Source organism: Balaenoptera acutorostrata, chromosome 6, assembly GCF_949987535.1.
Source record: "Balaenoptera acutorostrata chromosome 6, mBalAcu1.1, whole genome shotgun sequence".
In the NCBI taxonomy this organism is placed as follows: Eukaryota; Metazoa; Chordata; class Mammalia; order Artiodactyla; family Balaenopteridae; genus Balaenoptera; species Balaenoptera acutorostrata.
The window spans coordinates 51,376,960-51,387,487 of NC_080069.1; positions in this window are offsets into that span (position 1 = coordinate 51,376,960).

Sequence of the window (10,528 nt, forward strand, 5' to 3'; positions counted from 1 at the left end):
TCAAAGAACATACAGCCAAATCACATAGAAAAATATAAGTCATGTCAGGTACTGAGTTAATAAATACAAACTATTCACCAGGATCTTATCTAGAAAACTCCATCTCTGTTCTTGGCTTCTGCTGAGATGGTTGAGTGAACTCATAAGTCACATGTCTAGTCTCTTCAAAAATTCCTCTGTGTGATGCAATACTCTGAACTTTTGATCCTTTGTAGGCTTTAGCCAGTAGTTGTCTAGTCACCCTTGACTGCTCTTCAGAACAGGCTATCCTAACAGTGGATCTCCTAATTTCGGCATCTTTTACAATCAGGATAGACTGAGAATTTTCCAATTCATCAAGTCCTATTTTATTTTTGTTTAATAATCTTCACTCAACTTACCTCACTCTCACCTTTTACTATAATCAGCAGGGAGAAGCCAGTATGCACCTTTATTGCTTTGCTTGTACATCTCCTCAGCTAAATATCTAAGTTCATCCCTTACAAATTCTGACTTCTATAAAACTATAGGATGCAATCCAGATGAGTTTTCTGCCACTATATAACAAGAATCACCTTTCCTCTATTTTCCAGTAGCATGTTTCTCACTTCCTTCTGATAGCTCACCAAAAGCACCTTCAACATTCATATTTCTACTAACATTCTGCTTAAAACAATACAGCTACTGTCTTGGATAATGTAGGCTTTCTTTACCATACTCCTCACTTCCTCACCAGCAGTCATTAGCATCCATATTTCTACCAACAATCTGTTAAAGCCAATGTAGACTTTTTGTATCTTGCTGCTCAAAATTCTTTCACCCTCTACCCGTTAGCAATTCCAAGGTCACTCCCACAATTTTAGGCATTTGTTATAGCAGTACTTCATAGTACCAAAATCTGTATTAATTTTGTATAACCACGGTGACAAATCAGAAAGCTGATTGTAATATAATTTAATGAATCTGACTACCATTATGATGTATTTTGTCCTTTTAGAGCTTGTTACTGAAATCAAATCAAACTCTATTTTTAGGCAACTTTTGCCAGAATCACTTTTCTTAGTTCTAATGAGGATAACTTAGGAAGAAGATTAATTCCAGAATAAACAGCAGGTTTGCAATATGCAAATTGGATACTGAATACAGTTTAAATAAAAGGCATAGAAAGACATTTATTCTACAATTAACCACTTAATTGCCCTGTTTCAGAGCTCTCTACCCTTATTCACTTTTTAGAATAATTGTGAAGTTCCTTATTAATCCCATAGGCTATCTCTCAGGTATGATCACTTTTTCTGTGTCCTTGAGATACAGGTGACAAAAGGGGCAGCTTGGAGTTTTGACAAGAGCACAGTATCAAGAACACACAGACTTAGGCTCCATTCTTTGTCATTTACTCTGTGTATGTTCTTAGGGAAGCGACAATAGCCCTAAGACAAAATTTCGCTGTCTGTGGAATGGAGATAATAACAGTCTTGTCTACCTCACACGGTTATTGTGAGGAAAAAAAAAACAACAAGACAAATATGTATGAAAGAGGTTTGCCAACGTGAAAGTGATAGGCAAGTGAAACCTTAAAAAATATTAGTCATGTAAATTAGACGTCTATTTATTCAGACCTTCTGAGAAAATAGTATAAGTAAATAAGAAGAGTAAACATATATACATTGAAAAAATATGGGTCCCACAGCCTGAGAAAAGTTCTACAGTGGGGCACTCTGGCAAAGAGACTTCAATGCACAAGAACCTGGATCTCCAAGAGAAAATACCCTTGAAGTTGTACTGTTAGCAAGCAGGAGATCTGAGTTCATAACATCCAGCGCCATGAGGATCTATGAGAATGATTCATCCAATCTCCATAAAAATGGGAAAGGTGGCAGTTCATATAAAGGAATTCCTTTCCCATCCATATGTCTGAATTTTCTTAAGTCCAGGAACCTTACACAGGAAGACATCTATATTCGTGGTCAGATGAGGCCCTATATCAGACTCAACCTAGGTGCAAATCCTTTCTCAAGTTGTTAGCATTCTCTCTCTTTATGATACAGAAGAGTTTCCAGGAAGCCCAAGTATTAAATCCCACCTGAAACACTGTGAACTGTGTTTTGAAAAATTTATCTGTACCAAGGCAGCCTTGTAATGCACCTAAGCCTACAATTTTTCCCACTTTGGGCATGACTTTCAATTCTTTACTATTGCAGTGAAGTGTGAAAAGTTGAAATGCATGTTCATAAAATCCATGTTTGTGCACATACATATTCAGAGATTTCTCTGCACATTTTTATCCATTCTGAATGGTACATATATTTCAAATTCCAAGAGAGGGTCTTCACTGAGCTATTTAGATTCTGATTAAGACTCAAACTCGGAAGGGGTTTTAAAAGTAATTTAACCCATAATTATTAGGATTCTTCAGCATATTAATAAAATGCAAGCAAACAACAAATATTTTGGACTAAAGTTAGACCTCCTTATGCCCAGATTTTGTCACCTTATGATTTGTAAGTAATATACTTACATATTCTTTTCTGGAAATACTTCATTCAATGAGCAACATTCATGACATCCAGGAAAATAAGCCCTGATGAACATATAAATGCCTTGAAAGAAACCAATGAAATATAATGAAAACCATTTGACACTGATTGATGTGTGCAAAGGAATTACTAATTTTGAGAACCAAATGGATTTTTTTCCAAAAGAAACATTTTCTGGGACTTTCCTGGTGGCGCAGTGGTTAAGACTCTGTGCTCCCAATGCAGGGGCCCAGGTTCAATCCCTGGTCAGGGAACTAGATCCCACATGCATGCCGCAACCAAGAGTTCGCATGCCATACCTAAGGAGAAGGCGAGTTGCAACTAAGGAGCCCACCTGCCGCAACTAAGACCCGGTGCAAACAAATAAATAAATAAATAATAAAAAGAAACATTTTCTAAATGTGCCGCAAGCCTGTACTTTTATGAGATGAGAATGACAGTATTCCACATCCCAATTTACTTGTTCTTTTCAACTGATCTTCAGGTTCCTATAGAGTCCATCTCCTGTCGAAAGTCTATTTAAAAGGAAGGTTGTAACAATTCTGTTTCAAATATTTCTGGCCTCCTAGGTGAGTATGAGATGAGAGTAAGAGTTTATCATAGACTCTGTTTGAATTGGGTTCTTTGAAGCTGTAGCTAAACATGAGATTGAAAGTGACTGGATGGTTAGTGGCAGTGAGTAACTAGGAAAAAAAGTAAAATTAACACTAAAATTTTTGAGATTTGATTTACTCATTAATTGAGACTAACCAGACTTGATCCCTGCCTTCCTGAATGAAGACATTCAAAACAGTGGAGTCAGAAAGCAGAATGTGGGGACAGAGTCCCCGAGGCAGAAATATACTGAGAGAGACTTGTATATTCACACACAAAAAATAGAGAGGATATCCACAAAGAAAGGGATTCCCTGTTGTTTTTGTTGCCTATTAGCCTTGTGAACATGCCACGGTATGAAATCCAAAACATCTGGAAGCAAATTAAAAAATTCTGTCAATTATACGGGAATTAATTTCTAAAATCTTATGTCTGTAAATTCTGTAATTGGGTGAATGCATTGAGCTTTCCTTCAGATATCTGACCTTGTTTGTGTTTAAAAAATATTTAACTAATTAAGCTTAGTTAGAAAGAAAGGAGGGTACCATTAATAATCTGACATCAGGTATTGTTTCAATGGGGCCATCCATTCCAATTCACCCTGAAAGAATCACAAATGCTCAGTCCTATAGTACTTTCATTAGCTGATCATTATTTCAGGCAGCCTTGCTGACAAAGAAAAATCTTTACCTGTTTTATTTTACAGCCTCCAAATTTTCTCTCTGCCAGATGGGTGCTTACCTAATTGCAAAGCAGACTGTGTCTGTGTCTACAAAAGCAAATTGAATTGGAGACTTGAACATTAATCTGGAGGCCATATGTGTGTGTGTTGTCCTAAGTAAATATGACAATAGCATCCAACCATCATTAAGCTCTACTCATCAAATGCTAGAAGTTCATTTGCATCGATTCATCCATACATCAGTATTTTTCTAAGTGTGAAGTTAGATGACCTACATCAGAGTCACCCAGGGTCTTTCTAAAATGTATCTATGTGAGTCCCACTCAAGATCTACACTATCAAAATCTCTGAAGTTGAACCCTGGAGAATGTGAAATTTCAACAAACGCCCCCAGAGGTTCTCTTGAACAGTGTTAAAACAGTATTCATGTCACTTATTAAAAGGCTGTAAGGCAGACTTTATCCAGGGGACTACTGGGATGAGGTTTTGCAATAGGGGACAGAGCTTAACTCTGAATACACACGGACAAGTGGAGATTTATAGCCAACGAGCAGGGTGGAGGTCAGTGGATGGAAAATTATTATGAGGAAACATCAAAAGTAAGGAAGATTCTGGATAAACCAACTTGACAGGATTTTTGCTGAAGTCAGGCCAAGGTGATAAGATACTAAGGGTGGGGAATAAGAAATCTGAATGGATATCGAAGGTAGTCATACCTCGAGCGGGGGGATAAGGAATTTTCTAAGATATCAAAGGTGGGGAATTTTCACTGTATGACCCAACAGAATTCGTGCTAACACTGAACTAAAGGGGCCAATAACAGAGTTCCCTGTGAGGTCTAGTCAAAAAAAGGCCTCAGGGGAGTTTGGCTAAAGTTTGGTTAAGGAAAGAGTCTTTTTCAACAGTAAAAACCAAAGATGAGGTCGTCTCTAAAATGGTAATTCAGTGATGTTGCACTCCAGGGAATATTTGGCAATGTCTACAGACATTTTTGATTGTCACAACTTTGGTTTGGGGGCAGGCCCTGCTGGATAGAAGAGAGGGATGTTGCTAAACATCTTATAATACACAGGACAGTCTCCACAACAAAGCATTATCTAGATCAAATGCCAATACCGTCATGGTTGAGAAATCTTCTTCTACAGTGACCAATAATATGCAATGGCAAACCTGTAGAACACACTGAGATTTCTGGCTTATTATCTACTGAACACAGACCATTTACCTGAATGGAACAGGGAATAAAATTTTGGCTTCAGTTTCACCTGAAAATGTATCTATACCTCTCTTTCACATTTGAAGACTTTGAACTTAATTTTCCATTTTAACAGTTCTTTTACAGGTAATGGCAGGACCAGCTTCCTGGTGTGCAGAGTGTACAGTCCCACAGGACTCCACACTTAGAAGAACCCATGCTTGGTTTAATAGTGCGCTGCTGTTGCTGTCTGATGTCTTAATAATTATTTAGCAAGAGGTCCCATATTTTCATTTTGCACCAGGCCCTGCAGATTATGTAGCTTGTTCTGGGCAATGGTATAGTTCTATATAAATTTATATTTGATTTTAAATGAATTATTCCGAATGACATATAATTATATTACAAGGACATTCTAAGGACTTATTTTGCTAAGGTAAGCTTCAAAATTTATTTAGAAAGCAGTCTGAAAATCAGATAGTGCTGAGGGAAAAATGATTAGTAGTTAAGGAATTTTAATTCATTTTATAGAAAATTCAACAAAGACAACTCAAAACTAAAATTAAAGCTAAATGAGGAGGGATGAGAATTGTGAACACATTGGGTAGTCTTTTCCACTCTTCTTCAAAAAATAATATAAACTAGAAAAGAAACTGAACTGAGAGAAATATTTAGATGACTCTCATCCATGACTATCTGAGTTTCCGTGCATGAAGAGAAGCAAGAAAATTAAGAGAACTTTGGCAGAAACTGTGCCACAGGAAAAAAAAAAAAAAAAAAGATACTACCTTTTGTTTCCATTCTATGTCACAGGACTTCCTCTCTCAGGTAGTTGAAAGAGGCTATGAGTTACAATTTATAGCTTTCTTTGGGTAGGAAAATGTGAGCACTTAGACGAAGAATTTGGCTCTGCAAAATTCAAAGAGCTTTGATACAGAATAAGGTATATGAGATCAAACTCAAGGGAGAAGCAGGAAAAAGTAATGGGTATTAGACCAAAGTTGCCAGATTATAATTTACTTGGTGTACATTACAGTTTACTCTATTATTTTGTTATTTTTATATAGAATATTTTATGTTTGTAATACCTAAGTGATGTCATAAGTTTTTGTGCGGAAATATTTAAAATAAGCACAGGAATTTTACAACCCAGAAATTTATAGATTCTAGCTATATGTCCTGCCATTATTTGTGATTCTGCATTCAACTCACTCAGACTTTAAAGAGTGTGCTCCTAGTTACTGAATGTCAACCAAATTTGCTTGCTAGCATTTTTTCTTTCTGTTCTTGTTTATTTTTCTTAGAAAAATTCTCGCATATTTGTGATCCTGGTCTTAAGACACTTTTAAGGGACCGCTTCTTTTTCCTTCTTTGCTTATAGCTGTTCTCTATTTCTACTTTGACTTTAAACTTTTTGAATCACCACAACAAAAGTTGAATATTTTCAGGACATTGATCTTTTCTACACTTTCAGGCAATGGACCAGAGCTACAGGAATAATCATGATGGCTTTCTTCTTTAGAGTGCCAGACTGTGGCTCGAGGTCTTGCACTACTACTCAACGAATTCAAAGAATGAACCAAATCTACAGGTGGTACTCACACCAGGTTTATATCTTACAGCCTAGAGGAAGATCGCATGCCATTAATGCCTCACTGGCTACCAGCTGGATCTGGTGCTCCCTTCTGTATTCTCCTTTTAAAGTCCCAAAGAACAGGCTGTTCTTCTTGAAACTCCTGCCAATTGCCTTGATAATTAGAGGCACTCTGCAGTCTGCTACGGAACAGAAATATTTAATGGGAGTTTTCAGCGCTCCATCTTTAAAATCCACTCTTACTTCTGAAAAGGCCCTGCCATGTTTCCTATTATCATTTTGTCAACAGACGTCTATCAAACATCTACTTTGAACAAAGCACAAGAGGTAGCTGGCTAATTTTCTAAAATACGTATCAGAATACAAGGTCTGACAAAAACGAACATATTATTTAGTATTAATAGTGCAGTAAAATAATGAAAGCAGTCAAATATTGCTAATGAGAATTAAATCTGCACAATCTTTCTGAACAAAAAACCAACAATATATACCAAATGTTCTAAAGAGCAGTTCTATTCTTTGGCCCACTAAATTTATTTCCGGATATCTATTAGGGAAATAATCAGATATATAAACAAAAATTGTCCTTGCCTTCTTGAATTTAGCATTTATGATACTGTTGAAAATGGAATAATCTTAAATGCCACATATTGGAGAATGATTAAACATGTAAAAATGATTTAAAATATTATATAAACAGTAAGTTATTTAATGGTAGAGTGCATTTCATATAATATTAAGAAATAAAATGAGACTTGAATATATATATACACATATATATGTTTGTGTATACACACACACACACACACACACACACACACACACATTTTAAAAAAGAAGGAATATACATGGTCAGGCTTCAGTTAAGGAAATGGAAGGCACTCTATGTATTCCAGGTATAAAGGGTTTCACCTCCCCAAAAGGAGCTGTCGCAATTCTCAGTAATCTTGGAGAAGCTCTAAACAACTGTCTCAGTCAACAGTGGCCAGGTGGGTAGTTCTTCACTGGGAAAGCCATTTTCAGTCTCATGTGTGCTCCTGAGTCTCTCTGCCACTTCCTCCAAATAACAACAGCCTCTCATTTTCTTCTGTTCAAATCTCCTGCCTCTCACTTAAGTAACTCCAACCTGAATTCACAGAAAGAAGGAATTTTGGGAAATACAGTTCTCAGCTTCTCTGAGGCGACTTCAGAAGATGATGGTGAAACTGCTGAATTCACAACTAACATTCCTGAACAGTAATAAAATGTGAGGTTTACAGAGTTTACTTCTAGATAATGGAATTTAATGGAGGAGAGGCTGTTAAGAGTCTTCTTACTAATTCTCTTAGTTTCTATATCTTTCACGGCTTGAGTAAGTTAGTTTTATAATCAGAAAAAAAAAGTATGTTTAAAATGAGTATGGGCAGTGACATAGAATATTTGAAATTAGGGCTCTTGAGGGAAATTCAGATTTTTTTGTTTTTTAATAAAGCAAGTCAGCATCTCAGAGGTTTACTGGGTACTTCCTGAGAAATCTCATCTGTTGCTACCTCAAAACCCAAAACACAACCATTTCTTCACTTACAGATATACTGTTTCTACTCAAATATTAGCAGAAAATATTTGCTACGGACCTGCAGAAATAAAGTCACTCCTACTCCTACTCTGGAAAGTAACCTTAGGAATCAGGCACTCATCTCATATCCCCATCTTGACGATTCAGTCACACGTGCAGCAGTCAGAAACAGGACAGGGGAGGCAGGGGTTGTAACGTGGATCTCAGCTCAGGACACAAGACTTTTCTTTTTGTCAGGACTTGGATTTAGGATTATGAACCCAGGAGAAATTCTGCTAAATATTTTAGCACACAACCTCCTAGACAGAGCTATCTCCTCTGAATTCTTAACTAAACTCTACTTCTGCTGGGAGGCTGACTTTGGGCAGCAGTGACTGGAGCACTGACCAGCCTAATTCTATCAACTGCCCTGAGATGACACAAAAGAAATATTTAGGGGATTTCAATGTACTTGAAGAAAGTAAAATCTACCAAGTAGGCACATAAAATTGCATGTGAATAATTGCGCAACTTTACACATTGTGAATGCTAAGGCATTAGGTAAGCGCAGGCCCTCTGGGCTTTAAGAGCTAATGATGAGAATCTAGCTGAGGGCACTTAAAGGAGTCACTTAGCTCTTTGCAACCTCCGATTACTCATCTGTAAGGTAAAAGTGTTCGATTACATGTCTGCAAATTTCTCTTCCAGCTCCGGCATTCTGTGTCTCTGTGAATCCATCACTGCCAGGTTCTGGATGAAATGCCAAACGTGGAAATACTGTCTCCAGTTCCCCCTCCTCTGCATCTTATTCTCCTCTTTCTGCTCTACTGCCCCTAGGCCATGTCCCAAAGCACCCCTTTCTTGGGATTGTTCCAACCGTCTTCTCTTAGTCAGAGTTCATCGGCTCAGTGTCTCTTCCATATCTAATATGATACATAATACGTGCTGCTGTGATGGTGTGAACTAATGAGGTAAAGGCTTGCCAGATGGCGGATTTGCATTTTAACAGGGGCCTGCTGGAAACAATGTCTTCGTAGAAAGGAGTGCTATAATTGGTAAGAATGCTATCAAACAAGGTAGGCCTTTAAGGAGAAAGACCATGTATAATAAAAGATAAGTCAATCAGAGTTTACCAACCTGAAACTGTATTCCTATTTTAAGCTCACAATACAATGACAGGGATATGATTTTTTATTTTTTTAATCTTTAAGGCATTTGAATTGTACTCGAAAAGAAAATATTTTCTTCCTTTTGGTGGCAAATATTCATGTTTTTAATGAAGCTACTAAACACAAGAGAATTAAGCTAATGTCACACTGATTAAAGGGTAAACACGATGCTAAGCCACTGCTAAAATAAAAGACAACCAATGGATATTGCAGCTTGTATAAAAAGACATTTTCTAAATACTATGTTTGATTTTGATTCACAGATTGAAGTTGGTATATAATCTGAGGTGTGACTTAAAACTTCATGTAAAATTAACACAACTACAAACGACATGGTTTTGGAATTCTGGTAGCATTAAGTTAATTAGATATTAAAATAAATTTTGCATGTATGTAAATACCATTTGTTTAGTGGCAGATATCCTCAAGTATTACAACATGAGTTAGTTTTACTCTGAATTCTTTCAGGTAACATTTCTTAGGATATGCTTCTTAGATGTACTGTAGTATTATTGACTCTGAGTTGGAGTAACGGTAAGCAGAATAAATGTGAGGCAGAATATGTAAGTTCTGAATAGCATCTAATCCTTCAGTCCCCGTTGTATTTATTCTTCTCTCTGTGCAGGTCTTTATTCTCTCCCTTACGAATTTTTCATACCTAAGTCAGGGCACTCTATATTTATTATGTATATGATCCATCTTTATTGATCATTATAGTATGGTAAAGGCACTTCTGCTTTATAGAGAAAATCTCAGTTAAATATAAGGCCTGAGAAGGTCTTGAAAGAGCATCCATGAGTCAGAGCCACTACTGTCTGAGAAGAAATAGCATGAACTTAAGGACAATAATACTTGAATTCTAAGCCCTAATATAGATCATAGGTCATGTTGGCCTGCTTTGTCTTAAAATATATATCTTAAACCTTGCAAATCGCTTCGTTGTTTGTCACAGTTTTTGTCAGTTATTGACAGTGTTTCTAAAAACATCGTTTGAATCATTTTCAGCATTAAAAAAAAAAAAAAGTGTATGATGTTCTTCCGTGAAACCCATAGATGGAGAATCTTTTCATATAATGTTTATGAGGTTTTCTTAATCTCTAAATTATGTTTATTCATGCACTCATTCATTGAATAAAAATCATATTAATTTTCTAATTCATTTAATAAATATGGCCCAAATGGTCTAACCTGTGCCAGAACAGTGAGTCTTAACCTTTCCTGCAATTTGTTTCAAAACTGTTCCT